Genomic DNA, 16,006 nt, shown 5'->3' on the forward strand with positions numbered 1-16,006 from the left:
GAGGGGTGGTAGATTCAAGAATAATATTAGGAAATTCTTCTTTATGGAGAGGGTGGTTAATGCCTGGAATGCGCTCCCGAGGGAGCTAGTGGAGTAGAAAATGGTGATAGAGTTTAAACAAGCATGAGATGAACACAGAGGATCTTGAATCAGAAAATAATGGGTATACATTGAAGGAACTAAGGCCAATACTGAGCAGGCTTGCATGGTCTCTGTTCTGTATATGGACATTCAGTTGAGGATGGGCTGGGGAGGGCTTCGATGGCTGGGAGTGAGCTGGAGTGAGTTTGATGGAGACTCCAGTAGATGGAACCTAAGCACACTACCGGGCAGAGCTCTGGGTTTCTGGCCCAGAAATATCTAAGACAAAGGACCATTTAAATTAAATTAATTTATGGAGCATGTATGGCTGGGCAGACTGGATAGACCGTTCAGGTCTTTATCTGCTTTCATTTACTATGTTACTATTTTATAAAATATACAGGTATATCACAACTCCACCTCTGCTCCATTTAAATTATATCCTCTGAACTCCTCCTACACAAGTAATTATCTGTATATATTCAGGTGCAGAAAGCTATCATGAAGGTACCACAGGTTCTATGCACCAAGTAATGCAGGAAGGGATAGGAGTGCAAAGGTTAACCCCTATAGCTATAGATTGCATTATGTTTATTCAAATTTTTATATACTGCATATACAGTACAGCCAGAAAGGATCTAAGTGGTTTACTTAACTCAATCAAATTTATGAAAAGAACTCCATTTAATAGGAAAGCAAAAGAAAAGGAAAGAAAATTACATCCAAATTAACAAATGAAACTACTCAGTTTCCAAGTTTATTGATTTTTAATATCCCGACCATCAAGCAATTGTCTGGCCGGTTAACAATGAAGTTTAAAAAAAAGAATTGAGTGTAATAGTATGTGCAAAAAGATGTCTAAAGTTAAACATAAATGACAAAGACTTGACGTACTGGAATGTGAGGGCAGTAAGTGTGGAAAGAGAAAAAAGTTACATTGTATAGGTGAGAAGGAGAGGGTGGGGGGGGAGGATTGAACAAAAGGGAGGGGAACATTAAAATAATGGAAGCTTGCTGGTCGAAAGAAGAGAGAAAAGATGCTTTTAGGTTTGATTAAAAGCATCTCGAAATAAGAAAGTTTTTAGATCCTTAACTCCTTCCACCAAGGATACTTAGATTTTCAGAGGTCATAAAAGTCCCATCATCCAGTTTTAGCAAAGATTTCCCTTTCTTAGGTCTTAAGCTTTCTTATAAATCTGTTATTTTCCATACAGGCAGCCAAAGTTACCCTGCTGACCTCACAGAAGAGATAGTGAAAACGGAAGAGGATCCTGCCAGTGACCAACTGGAGGGAGGAGAGGAGGATGCTGATATGAAGAGTGGTAAGCCAAGAATTGCTATGTGCTGTGGAGTATTTCTAAATTTTCACACAGAGATTTTGGTTAGTGAATGTAATCAGAGTAAAGGGAATCATTGCAGATATTGGAGGGGAGGATGAGATGTTCAGAACCAGCAAATGAGATCAGGATGGTCTGTTTATATCTTTTCATGTGCCATTACTCACCTGTCTATAAACAAATAACTTTAAAGACTTCTGTAGGGATATTTACCTATATTTTTGTTATTAATAGCTGTATAATTTACGTATATACTTTCATTTTTAACCAACAGATGATGGATTTGGAAATAAGAGAATGAGAGTATGTTATGGTCAGCAGAGGGAGGAATGGACACACAAGGACCCTTCAAGAGACAGCCCAGAAGGTATTAGTAGTATAAAACCACCTAGCATGAAAGAAAAGACCCCAAAAGGAGAGAGTTCAAATGTATGTACTGAGCAAAAGAGAAATTCCATCAACTGCCCAAATCTCAGACAAAGTGAGAGAATCAGCAGGCAGAAACTTTGTCAGAGCACTACAAGTAAGGAAATGTTCACTGGGAAGTCAAACTTCAGTCAGGTACTTGAACTGAGAAAACATGACTTAATCAGTATTAGCAAGATACAAATGCATCAAATGAACTCCAAGGGAGCAAAGCTATTTAAATGTTCTGAGTATTATAAAAGCTTCGATCAAGAAAGTAATATTATACCTCAGGAAAAAATCAGCACAGGAGAAAAACCATATAAATGTTCTGAATGTGGAAAATTATTCGAAAATATAAGTAACTTCAACACTCATAAAAGAATTCACACGGGAGAAAAACCATATATATGTTCTGAATGTGGAAAATTCTTCAAAAATATAAGTAACTTCAACACTCATAAAAGAATCCACACTGGAAAAAAACAATTTACATGTTCTGAATGTGATAAAAGCTTCAATCGAAAAGGTAATCTCCAAAATCATGAAAGAATCCACACAGGAGAGAAACCATATAAATGTTCTGAATGTGGAAAATCGTTCAATAGTACAAATAGTCTCGTAATTCATAAAAGAATCCATTCTGGAGAAAAAACGTATAAATGTTCTGAATGTGGAAAATCTTTCATTGATAAAAGTAGCCTCATAATTCATAAAAGAATCCACTCTGGAGAAAAACCATATACATGTTCTGAATGTGGAAAATCCTTCAACAGTTTAAGTAGCTTCATAACTCATAAAAGAATCCACACGGGAGAAAAACCATATACATGTTCTGAATGTGGAAAATCCTTCAACAGTTCAAGTAGCTTCATAACTCATAAAAGAATCCACACGGGAGAAAAACCATATACATGTTCTGAATGTGGAAAATCCTTCAACAGTTCAAGTAGCTTCATAACTCATAAAAGAATCCACACGGGAGAAAAACCATATAAATGTTCTGAATGTGGAAAATCCTTCAACAGTTCAAGTAGCTTCATAACTCATAAAAGAATCCACACGGGAGAAAAACCATATAAATGTTCTGAATGTGGAAAATCTTTTAATAATACAAGTAGATTCAACACTCATAAACGAATCCACACTGGAGAAAAACCATATACATGTTCTGAATGTGGAAAATCTTTCAATATTGGAAGCAGCCTCATAACTCACAAAAGAATCCACACAGGAGAAAAACCATATAAATGTTCTGAATGTGGAAAATCCTTCAACAGATCAAGTAGCTTCATAACTCATAAAAGAATCCACACGGGAGAAAAACCATATACATGTTCTGAATGTGGAAAATCCTTCAACAGTTTAAGTAGCTTCATAACTCATAAAAGAATCCACACGGGAGAAAAACCATATACATGTTCTGAATGTGGAAAATCTTTCAATAATGGAAGCAGCCTCATAACTCATAAAAGAATGCACACGGGAGAAAAACCATATAAATGTTCTGAATGTGGAAAATCTTTTATTAATACAAGTAGATTCAACACTCATAAACGAATCCACACTGGAGAAAAACCATATACATGTTCTGAATGTGGAAAATCTTTCAATATTGGAAGCAGCCTCATAACTCACAAAAGAATCCACACAGGAGAAAAACCATATAAATGTTCTGAATGTGGAAAATCCTTCAACAGATCAAGTAGCTTCATAACTCATAAAAGAATCCACACGGGAGAAAAACCATATAAATGTTCTGAATGTGGAAAATCCTTCAAAAATATAAGTAACTTCAACACTCATAAAAGAATCCACACTGGAGAAAAACCATATACATGTTCTGAATGTGGAAAATCTTTCAGCAGTTCAAGTAGCTTAATAACTCATAAAAGAATCCACACGGGAGAAAAACCATATACATGTTCTGAATGTGGAAAATCCTTCAACAGTTCAAGTAGCTTCATAACTCATAAAAGAATCCACACGGGAGAAAAACCATATACATGTTCTGAATGTGGAAAATCTTTCAATAATGGAAGCAGCCTCATAACTCATAAAAGAATCCACACAGGAGAAAAACCATATAAATGTTCTGAATGTGGAAAATCTTTCAATAATGGAAGCAGCCTCATAACTCATAAAAGAATCCACACGGGAGAAAAACCATATAAATGTTCTGAATGTGGAAAATCCTTCAACAGATCAAGTAGCTTCATAACTCATAATAGAATCCACACGGGAGAAAAACCATATACATGTTCTGAATGTGGAAAATCTTTCAATAATGGAAGCAGCCTCATAACTCATAAAAGAATCCACACAGGAGAAAAACCATATGATTGTTCTTAATGTGGTAAAAGTTTCCAATACTAAATATAAACTCGGAACTCATGAAAGAATCCCCATGGGAGAAAAACCATATTAAGGTTCATAATGTAATAAATCCTTCAGTAATATAGTTAGACTCATAGTGGCTGATTCTATAAATGGACATCCCGATTGTAGGTGGTGGTAGGCGTCCTACCACTGTCCAACAGCCAATCAGGACATACATTTTTTTAAACAAAACCCCCGAGGCAGGAAGCCTAAATTGTAGGCATTTGTCGCAATTGAGGAAGACACGTCAGGACACTTATTTTTGTCCAAGGCTGAGCATGGGTGTGGTGCGGTGAATCAGCCTTGTCCGAGGCAGCTGACTGAAGAGTCCTCCTTCTTTCCTCGGCCTTCTGCCTTCAGCTATTGGGCCCCTCCTGCCTCTGTGAATGTCTTTGGTTATCTTGCCTTTGGCTGCTCCTGGACCGGGGCAGTGGTGCCTTCCCTTGCTGTCCTGATTACAGAAGTTGTCCTTCTGTGGAAACCAAGCTTCCTTAATGACAGATTTCAAATCCGTTATTTTTCTTTTCTTTTTCTTACATGTTTTTGCTATTCTATTACTTACTGTATTTTTGGGACCACAAGACGCACCGGACCATAAGAAGCACCCACCTGAGAGGAGGAAAAACCAAGAAAAAAAAATTAGGTTCAAAATTTTTTTCTTCCTCTACACATAGGTGCACCTGGTGGTCTGTTGCGTCTGGTGCTGGGAAGCCCACAGCCTGAAGCCCCCCAGTACCTTTTTAAAATAGCAGTGGTCCAGCGCGGTCTCCTGCTGGACGGCTGCCTTTCTCTGCAGAGTGATGCAGAAGCACAACTTTTGCACTTCCTGCCTGGTCTCACACCACTCTGTGATTGGCTGGGACCAGGCAGGAAGCGCAAAGGTTGCACTCCTGCGTCTCTCTGCAAAGAGGCAGCCGTCCAGCATGAGACCGCACTGGACCACCACCACTTAAAAAAGTTAAGGGCAGGAATTGGGACCTGAATCCTTTTCAGTTGGGGGCTTGTCCGCGATGGGCAGATGATATCACCGGTATTTTGTGAGTATTTCTGAATTTTTTCTGTTCTTTAATACTCACTGGGTAGTGGTGACCTGTACCCACCCTTTATTTTAAGTTCAAGCTTTGGGTTCTATTATGGAGTTTTTTTGGGAAAAATCTCGGGGTACTTTCGGTAAGCGCCCTCATATATATAAGCAGCTGCCATTCTTTCGGAAAGAATGAAATTATTTATAGAACCCCCCTGCCCACTCTGTCATTTGTAAGGTTAACACTTTTATAGAGTATAAGATTTTATTGTCTCTTATTACTGTACCTCGCTTATAAGGTAAGATAAGCGAATATTTTTGCATTGTTATATTGCTTTTGTAATGAGTCATAAAGGCACTTACTCCTAGACAAATGAGACTTGTACGGCTGTGTGTGTGTATGACATTTTTCCTTCAGCTCACATCTTTCTGTGTCACCAATGTTTACCACTGAGGTAGGACATGCTGTTATGTGGAATGAATTGAAAGCGCTGTTTGAATCAGTCTAAGATCTTTCCCTTGTAGTTTGTACACAAGCCCTAATTTTGTGCGTTTCTTCTACCGGCTGCTTTCTTTGTGTTCTGTGCTGGATCATAAAAAAAAAAAAAAAAGAAACAAGAAAAAGAAAAAATTCCGTTTTAAAGGTTTTCTTTCTTGTGCAGAGCAAAGCTAATCTGTTCTTTGCTTTCATTATCAGGGTCTGTGCATGAATGTTTTTGTCCCTTCCCCCAGACTTCTCTGTTTGGGCTTCCACTGACCCCCTATAGTGCTTCTTTGAAGTTACTCATTCTTGGTTTTATAAAGCAGTAAGGTGAGATTCCACTGCTTGTCTCTTGACTTTTCTCCGGCATTATCAAAGCCACCATCTCTTCTTATAATACGCCCATCGCTCTTGTTGTCAAAGCTCATGGCATTCCTCGTTTCGTCCTAGATTTTCGGGCTGTTAATGTTTTGGTAATTCTCATTGCCCTTATGTTTCTTCCACCATTCCACCGGCAGCCAATGATTTTTTTTCTGTCATTTTCCTAAAGAATGTTTTATTTTTAGTCCCTTTGGTGAGGCTGCCTTCACCTTTAAGCAACAGTATACCTAGTGTGGAATGTCCTTCGGGCTATTCTACAAGTCATGCACTGCCCCTCATGGTCATATTCTCATTTTGTACAACTTTTGTGTTCCATAATTCAGGAGACCTGTCAGGCTGATAGTTTGTACCTTTTATAATGGTTGTCTGTGTGTGGTCACAAGGTGTCATGAAATAAACTGCACTGGTGTACATCTGAAGTGAAATACCTGGGTTTTGTCCTGTCTCATGGTCAGAGGAAAATCTGCACTTTCTGCATTGCTGCTGTTCTGCCCCGCCCAGCTACCAAGAAAGACATGCTTACTTTTCTTGCTATGATTGGTCACTGCCGCCAATGGATCTCTGCTTTTTCCTTCTATGACCAGATTTTGAGACAGACCCTGGTTTCTGAAATGACTGCTCTTATCAGATGGACTTATGAAATGTTGGACATTTAAGATGTGCTTTGGTTTCTAGCTCAAGTTTGGGTTTTCCTGCTTATGCCCACATGTTTTATCTCTTTGTTTGGGACTATTGTAACACCATGAAGGGAGAACATGGCGGTAAGTTACGCTCTGTTGCCTTTTTTTTATAGTCACTCCTGTTCAAGTTCCCTGGCTGCTTGTGCTATGGTGGTAGAGATGGTTACTTTTCTGATCCTAGGTCACCCCATTACCCTTCATACTTTTCACGATGTCCAAGCCCTTCTTTTAAATAGGCTTCTGGGTCTCAAGGGTGAACAGGATTCTCTTCCTCTCTTTTTTCACAGCTTCAGTCCTTTGTTACCACCCCCTCCTCTGAATTTGATGCCTGGCGTTTGGCAGGTGCCCAAAGCCGCCCTTTTGGACGGACTTTGGTGCAAAGAGGGGAAACCCTGGATACCAGCTGCTAGCTCTCCCTTATTCATTGCTCAATATCATGGTATTGGTTATCGTAGTGCTCGCTCGACATTTTAACTTCTTGCTAGTGATATTTTCATTCTTGACCTTTTGCTCCTTGATACAGATATATATAGCTCAATAATTACAGCTGGCACGGTTGTGAATTGAAAATAAATTGGAAAATACAATTCCTTTCTATTGTTTTAGCTGAAATTAGGATGTTGCTAATTTAAAATGTTTTTTCCGGATTTATACATAGCCATCCCAGATCCATTTTGGCACAGATATTTCTAATGTTTTCCACGGGTCCTCTTTATCACTGCAGAGATAGAGACGCTCCAAAGAGACATTAGCTTTATGCCTTTTTCCAAATATGAGATGGTTATGATATACATTATTTGTTGTTTTGGTTTTTTTTATATCAATGTGTTTATTTGCAGAGTTAAATTCAGCCCTGCACACTTGACAGATGGAGAAATAGCTCCATGTTTAAAAACTTTATGTTTTGTCTGTGTCATGTCTACTTGTTTTAGTTTAGTGGGTACCCCAGGATACATAATATTGGCCATTTCTAGAGCTCTTTTTCCACTTCTTACTAGCCTAACTGCGCAATGTTCTTTTACTTATAGCTTTTATATTCTGAATATAGTTTAGTTAGGGGTTATAAGAAAAAGCTTTATTTTATACAGCATTTATTTCGTGGTGTTCCCTACATATGATCTATTCAATATACATTTCTGAATACATTCAGTACATCAGTATGGTTTCTCTGAGGTGCATAATAGTTATATGCAGCACGATAAAAACATATCCTTTTGGATTGTTCAATTAAGAACCTTAAGTAACTGAGTATTGTCTCTCTTTTGCCATAGCTATGCTAAGTACATGAATTGGTATTGTTACATGTTGCCACATTCAGTACAGGCAACATGGTTTCTCTTGTTTTCTATCTCTTATTTGGATCACATTGGAGTACAGCTGCTGAATGATATTTGGAATGCTTTTCAAGCATTTCTTTTCAAGTATCTCTTTCTGTATGCACAGACATCTGGCTGCTCTCCCTTTGAGATTCTCACGGGATGACCTTTCCCCGCCCCATGGGTAGATTTTCCCTTGATACAGGAGGAATACGTCCAAAAGCTAATTGAAATATTAGGGCTTGTTCAAAGAAACGTGTCTTGCACTTCTCCTTTCTCTCCACAGATTCCTACCCATTTTTTCCAGCCTGGTGATTATCCAGCAGCTTTCCAAGGATCGGAAGCAGACGGATTTCCCCTTTGGCCTTCCCACTACTGTGATCGCTGTGACCAGGCCCGCTGCACTCACTGAGGAGTTTCCTGTTTGGATCCACGCAAGTCGCTTGAAGAGGGTTAACCTAAAACCCCAGAAGCAAGTCTTCCCTGCGCAGATTTCACCTCCTCCAGTGGAACAACATAATGATCTCATTGCAGCATTCTACCAACTTTATCATTCTCTTACTGGCACCGCTGCTGCTAGTTTTTCTCCCTGTATGGATCATTTCTAACTGGGTCTACAGGGATGATGTGTTCTGGGTCCATGACACTTTCTGCCCATACCCATCTGTAAATGACACTCCTGCTGTAAACAGCACCCCCGACACCTCTTTGCGACTAAGACGTCAAGCTGGACTACTCCCTCGCAAAGGCTGTCCTTCAATTGGAATCCAGAAAAGACCGATAGTATGCTACCCTTTGGTATAATTCCAGCAGTGTGCAAGTTGCCACCTTCTCCTTTGAGTATTGTGACATTGTGGACTGTTCATCAATTGATATCCCAAGGCTGTGCCATTGGTCCTCAGAGATTCCTAAAACTAAGGACATATATATATATATGTTACTGACTCACGTTGGGGGTTAAGTGTGCATTCTGGGGAGTGGTAGGGTGGAATATTAATACTGACTGGGCTTATAAACTAGAAAATACTCTGAAAAACAGTGGACCAAAATGGTAAATCACTGCTTACTTGTATGACCCTTCATAAGGTTGGACACTGTTATAGGAAAAGTGTTCCTGCACAAATTATTAAGCTTTCTCTTACTATTGACAACCCTAGACCTACTGATGAAGGTATGTACATTATGGACATGAGGTTTAAGGGTGGGTCTAGCTATCATCAGTTTTCTTATGGGATCTATCTACCTCCACTCATCTTCTCCCACCATTTTGTGGGGGCCCCAAAAAATACTAACCCACTGGCCCCTACATTCAATAAACTTACTGACATGATGGCTATTGCCAATCCCACTTTTGAAGATATTGTGGCTGTTAAGGTAGGGTTTTCAGAACGTAACCTTTGGTTAGAATGGATGAAATTCACTGCTGATCAACATAATAAGAGTAATTGTTACATATGTGCTCAAGCTAGACCCCATCTAGGAACCGTACCTCTGGACCTCCCTCCTGGTATCCAACCATGCCTTTTTGGGTTATTTACCAGTATCTCCTCTAATTTTACCTATCCTCTTTGTGCACTGCAGTGTTCTAAATACCCTTTGTTGCCAGGACAGCAAAAGCTTGATATTGCCGTTATCATCTATAAGGGCAATTACACATGTCATGTTTCTAATCTGACACAGAGTAGTTTTGTAGGTAATTTACCCCCAGGTTATTGTTCTGTCTTGGCTCATAGGTATGCCCCATTGTTGCTGCATTAGATTTGATATTTACTGGCTTTATGGAGACTTTTGGCTCCCTGTTAAGCTACCCAGCCAGTGGATAGGCCAGTGCACTTTAGTTAAGGTTACTATGCTTCTGCATATTCTTTCTGAAGGGCATCCTTCCTATTCACATGGTTTTTCCTTTTATTTGTCTTGATATAAATCTGATCACATGTATACATAGATGCTATAGGGGTCCCAAGAGGGGTCCCAGATGAATTTAAGGCCCGAGCTCAGGTTAAGGCTGGGTTTGAGTTCCTTATTCCCTTTATTACCATTAATAAGAATGTTGATTGGATTAGTTAAAATTATTATAATCAGCAACGCTTTGTGAACTATTCTAGGGACGCCTTGCAAAGTATTACTGATCAATTAGGCTCCACTTCTTAGATGGTTCTCAAAATCATATGGCCCTAGATATGATTCTAGCTGAGAATTCTGAAAAATTCTCCTCAGTACTTTAAGCTGTTGTACTTTTCTTTCTGACAATATAGGTCCTACTATGGACATTCAGAAATTAGCAGACCTCTTTGCTGAGTTCAAATGTAACTCTGATTTATCTAATTCTTGGGATCAGTACTTTAGTTGAATGCATAATCTCTTATTATTTGCACTCTTGTTTTTGACTGCTCATGTACTGTGTTATTCGTATTACAGCTCCTAAAAGACCCCTCCTTGAGAGACATACCTAGAGTATCACTCCCTTCCAGCTCATACTGTGTATTTGTGACGTCATTTACATGACGTAAGAGGGGAATTGAACGGACACGTATCAGAACTTTAGTAAGTGTCCTTAGGCATATGTTGTTTAAAGATGCAAAGGTAGGCCCTGTTTATCTTTCCCTTCCTTGAAGAGAATACAAGGACAGAAAATGTTTAAACAGAGATAATGTGAAGTGAATTCAATTGTTTTGTTAAGCCGTATTTACAGACAGCTTTAGTTAAGAAGCTCTGCTGGTCAAGGTTTTTTCTTACCTTTTGGACTTCAATCTCTAGATAGGAAAAATGCTGATGTGTTTAAAGTTTCATGTGACCTGTGTCCATATATGGTTTGCATTTACGTCACATGCTGACACATGCTGGCAAACCTGATTCGTATAAAAGATGTGAAACTCATAATAAAAGACGGACATATTTGAAAGATGGTTTCTGGTCTTTAAGATGTGTCCCCAGGTACCTGACTTACATATGACAGAGACAGAGAAAGTATGGGGCAGGAATTGGGACCTGAATCCTTTTCAGGGTGCACACAGTGTATTCAGTCCATAAGATGCACCCCCTTTTCGGGGGTGGAAAAAGTGCGTCTTATAGTTCAAAAAATACAGTATTTATTGATTAATTTGTATGGTTTATGTGAAGATTTTATTAATATTTTATTTATTCATTTTTCCCTATGCTCTGATTCTCCTTCTGCTCTTATTCTCTTCTCTTTCCTTTAATTTGAACTCAATATTGTCTGCTCTTTTTTGTACAAAGTTCTCATCATTACTTCCAGGCATCTTAGCACAGATTGTGATCCTTATCTGGGACAAATAGGGAGATTTTGTGTGCCGTACTTCCTCATGGTTTAACCAATTTTAATGTTAATCATTTTTCCTTGTTTATTCTTTTGTGCACTGCCATTAACCGAAAGGCATATGTGCGGTATATAAATAAAGAATTATGTTATGCTATGTTTCACCTGGAAATGGCCTTGGGTGAACTTCAGCAGGTCTAGGTGTCTCCCTAGGGACATAACAGATGCCTGAAATGAAGGCCAACAAAATGCTGGCCTACATTTCAAATAGACGCGACCGCTGTGCTGAACGCAGCAAGGGAATCCTTCTACCACAATCAGATCAGTGGCTGCGGCAAGGAACCTCCCAGTAGGAGGAGTTCTTTAGGACGGATGCCCATTGCCTCCTGGTGGGACCCCTGAACTCCTTCCAAAGTAGCCAAGCAATAGGGATGCTAACTCCCTCCTGCCCCCCAAACTCTTCCCAAAATACACTGGAAGGAAGGATGCCCACTCCCACAACTGGCAACACCACCCCTCTAGATCCTCCCCAAATCCCCACAAAGAAGGGAACTCAAATCGCAGACTTAATAGAGGAACAAACACTGGACTTCCTAGTGGTACTAGAATTATGGCTCACAGACAACAGTGGGGGTTTCATAAGTGAAGTATGCCTACCAGACCATATCATGCTCCAAAATAAGATCATAAGAAACGCCTTCACCGGATCAGATCGAGGTCCATCTAGTCCGGTACTCTGCACACGCGGCAGCCCATTTAGGTACTCCTTTTTGGAGACCCGACTTTCCCGTATCCCTCAATATGATATGCAAGAAGGTGTGCATCCAACTTGCGCTTGAATCCCAGTACAGTAGTCTCTGCCACAATCTCCTCCGGGAGTGCATTCCAAGCACCCACCACTCGCTGTGTGAAACAGAACTTCCTGGCATTTGTCCTGAACCTGCTGCCACTCAGTTTCAGGCTATGACCTCTTGTCCGTGTCACATCTGAAAATGTTAGCAATGCTGCTTCTTGGTCTATTTTATCAAATCCTTTTAATATTTTAAAAGTCTCTATCAAATCCACTCTCAGTCTTCTCTTCTCGAGGGTAAACAGTCCCAGTTTCCTGAGTCGTTCTTTGTAGCTCAAATGCTCCATTCTTTTGACAAGTTTCGTGGCTCGCCTCTGCACTTTCTCCAACAGAGTTATATCCCTCTTGAGGTATGGAGACCAGTGTTGGACACAATATTCTAAGTGCGGTCTGACCATTGTTCTATAAAGTGGCATTATGACATCTTCCGATCTACTCGTGATCCCCTTCTTAATTATGCCTAACATCCTGTTTGCTTTCTTCGCCGCCGCCGCACATTGTACCGATGGCTTTAGGGTACTGTCAATCAGTACCCCCAAATCCCTTTCCTGTTCGCATTTTGCTAATGTCACCCCCAACATCTTATACTCGTGATCTTTGTTTTTCTTTCCTAGATGCATCACCTTGCATTTGATTATGTTAAAGTTCATCTGCGACTTTGTTGTCCACGTTTCCAGCTGGTTCAGATCTTTCTGGAGGTCCTCGCAGTCCCTTTGAGAGCCAACCGCCCGACATAGTTTTGTATCATCTGCAAACTTTATTATATTGCATGTTGTTTCCTCTTCTAGGTCGTTTATAAAAAATATTGAACAAGATAGGCCCAAGAACCGAGCCCCGAATAGTGAGGGGGGAGTAGCAGTATTTATTTATTTATTTAAAAATGTATATACTGCATATTAACTATGCAGTTTACAAATTCCATACAAATCAAACAATAAAAACAGATAACAACAAGTGTAACACTGGAAGGCAGAAATAGACAGATTTTTTACCAGATTCTTATACTTCATCCTCCCTACCGTGTATTACAAAATTCCAGGTAAGTATGAACAGACAATAGCAGGTCAAGTTTTGACAAGATTAAAGCAGGAACACAATAATCAGATGAATTTTATCTTAAAATTTCAAAAAAGCATTAACAATCGCAAGGAGACATTAACAAATAGTTGCATTTCTAACAATTTTCTTGAAATTAATCGCAGAATACCAGGCAGGGCATTCCAGAGTTTAGCACCTGCTACAGACATCATTGTTGCCCAAATCCTAACATGCGTAATTGACATCTTACCCTATAGACTCAATTTTATACTATTTTCTGATCTCAGATATTTTCTAGGTTGATAGATTTCAAAGGACTCCTGTAATACCTTTGGAGAAACATGATAACAAATCTGACGTATGGTTGAGAGAATCTTATGTTCAAATGATTTTTATTATTTCAACAATAGCAAGTAAAGACAAGCAGTAGAATCAGTCAAGAAATAACATATCCAACAGTATAAAACATCTCCCCATCCCTCCCCACCCCATGAGTCCATGGCCATTCCAATAGCTGAGAGTGGAAGTAAAACCTCAAGATTCAAAAGTCTACTGCAAGCACGAGGTGTAAGGTCCTGCCAGAAGCGCTCCCAGACCTGACAAAATTTACGACCCGGACCAAGAGCCAGGTCTCCCACCAGTCGTCTCTCCAGCATTGCATGAATTATCATCAGGGATCTCCATTGTGCATAAGATGGGGGATCACGAGAGAGCCAGTTAGTGAGGATAGCTTTTTTTCCCATCAAAAGGACTCTGGTTATAAATGCTGACATGCCCCTGGGTTTGGGCGTGGCTATATTGTAAAATCCAAACAACGCTCTCGGTTGCGGTAGCCAGCGCCTCCCCCAAAGCGATGTAGTATATAGGCCAAGGTGTCTCCAAAACTGTTGGATTGTGGGGCAGGCCCAAAACATGTAACCCAAAGAAGTGTGAGCTTGGTTGCATTTCGGGCAAGAATGAGATGATGTAATCCCCATCCGGGCTGCTCGTGTCGGTGGAATGTAAAGTCTCAGGACCATTTTCAGTTGCATTTCCCAGTGAGTGATATTGGATGACACCTTTTGGATGTTCTTCAGGACCCGTTGCTACTGCCGAGCCGTTAACTAACAATGTAAGTCCTCAGCCCACGCTATCGCTAATATATCCAGATTCGTACTTGGTTGGCAATCCCGGATCCCCACAATATGAAATCGTAGAGGAATCCTCTGTTGGGCTGAGAGGCTAAAGAGCTCCGAAAGTGCCTCCCTGTTGTCCTCAGTAAGGGAAGTCGCTGGTAGAGACTGAACATAATGACGAATTTGATAATATGCAAAAAGATCATTAGACTGTAAATCAAAAGTTTGTTGTAACTCTGCAAAGGTTGCCAGGCTCCCCTCCTCTGAGAACAGGTGAAAAAGATATTGAAGTCCCTGTGTACTCCACCTAGGAAAGGCGGCATTTTGCAAGCCCGGCTGAAAAGCTCCATTGCCCTGTATAGGTAAATATAAAGACACCCCAGAAGACAATTTAGCAGTTTTACAGACCCACTTCCATGTTCGCCTGGCCGGCGTGAATATTGGGTAGTGGGACACCAAAGGACGCAACCTCGGATCCGCCACATGTAAGAAGCTCACATGGTACGGAGCCAGCAAAGATAGCTCCAGTGGTGTAGCAGAAAAATCAGAGGTCCCTCTAAACCAATCATTAATATGTCTCATCTGACAAGCCATAGCATACCAACGTACATTTAATAAACCATAGCCTCCCTATCCCTAGGCAGACACATCCGTAGCAATGGCATACGTGGTCGTTTACCTCCCCAGTGGAAACGTTGTAAGTCTTTCGTTAAGCATATGCTATGGGCAAGGGACAATAGCAGAGGCAGGACCTGAAACCGATATAACCATTTGGGAAAGAGCACCATGTTAAAAAGGGCTACCCGGCCCGCCACCGATAAGGGAAAGTGGACCAATTCTGTAGGTGTAAGGTGTCTTGAAGCAGGGGGGTGATATTACTGTTGTACAGGGTCTTAAGGTCTCGAGGAATCTGAACCCCCAAATAGCGGCTAGAGGTCAGAGCCCACATAAAAGGGAAGGGACCTCTCCATGTCTGATGCAGTGACATAGGGCTAGCTAGGGCCATAGATTTCTGGTAGTTCAATGTAAATCCCGAATAAAATTTAAATTCGTCAAGCGCTTGCAATAAATGCCTAATAGAGTGAGGGGGGTCAGTATGTAAAAACAAAGGCCAACACTTTGAGTGAGTGGTTCCCGAAGTCCACTCCCACAGGGTTCAAGGTATAACAAAAATAGAGGGGTGACAGGGGACAGCCCTGTCGAGTTCCTCTCTCAATAGATATTGGGTTAGTGATAATGTCATTGACGAGTAGTCTTGCTGTGGGGGTCGAGTATAAAGTGCGTATTGCTGCGGCGTACCAATCTGATATTCCCATACAATTTAACACTTCAAAGAGGTACGTCCAATTGACCTGGTCGAATGCCTGGGCAGCATCCAAACTGAGTAGAAGCATATGAGTGTGTTGGAATTGCGTATGCGCTAAGGCTAACAACGCTTTACGCACTGCTTGTCTACCCTTTACAAATCCCACCTGTGAAGATGCAATAATGTCGGGTAGAAGGGTCGCTAGTCTATCAACTAATATTTTAGAGAGAATTTTAATGTCCACATTTAACAAGGAAATTGGGCGATAGGACTCGGGAGCGGAACTGTCTTTGCCAGGTTTCAATATCAATGTAATTAATGCCTCATTCGCTTCTA

At 40.4% G+C, this 16,006-nt stretch overlaps 1 pseudogene; it reads left to right on the top strand.

Annotated features, from left to right (window-relative positions):
* LOC117367665 overlaps positions 1–16,006 on the top strand; it is a 52,855-nt pseudogene that overhangs the window by 12,858 nt on the left and 23,991 nt on the right.

This window comes from Geotrypetes seraphini, chromosome 10, assembly GCF_902459505.1.
Source record: "Geotrypetes seraphini chromosome 10, aGeoSer1.1, whole genome shotgun sequence".
In the NCBI taxonomy this organism is placed as follows: Eukaryota; Metazoa; Chordata; class Amphibia; order Gymnophiona; family Dermophiidae; genus Geotrypetes; species Geotrypetes seraphini.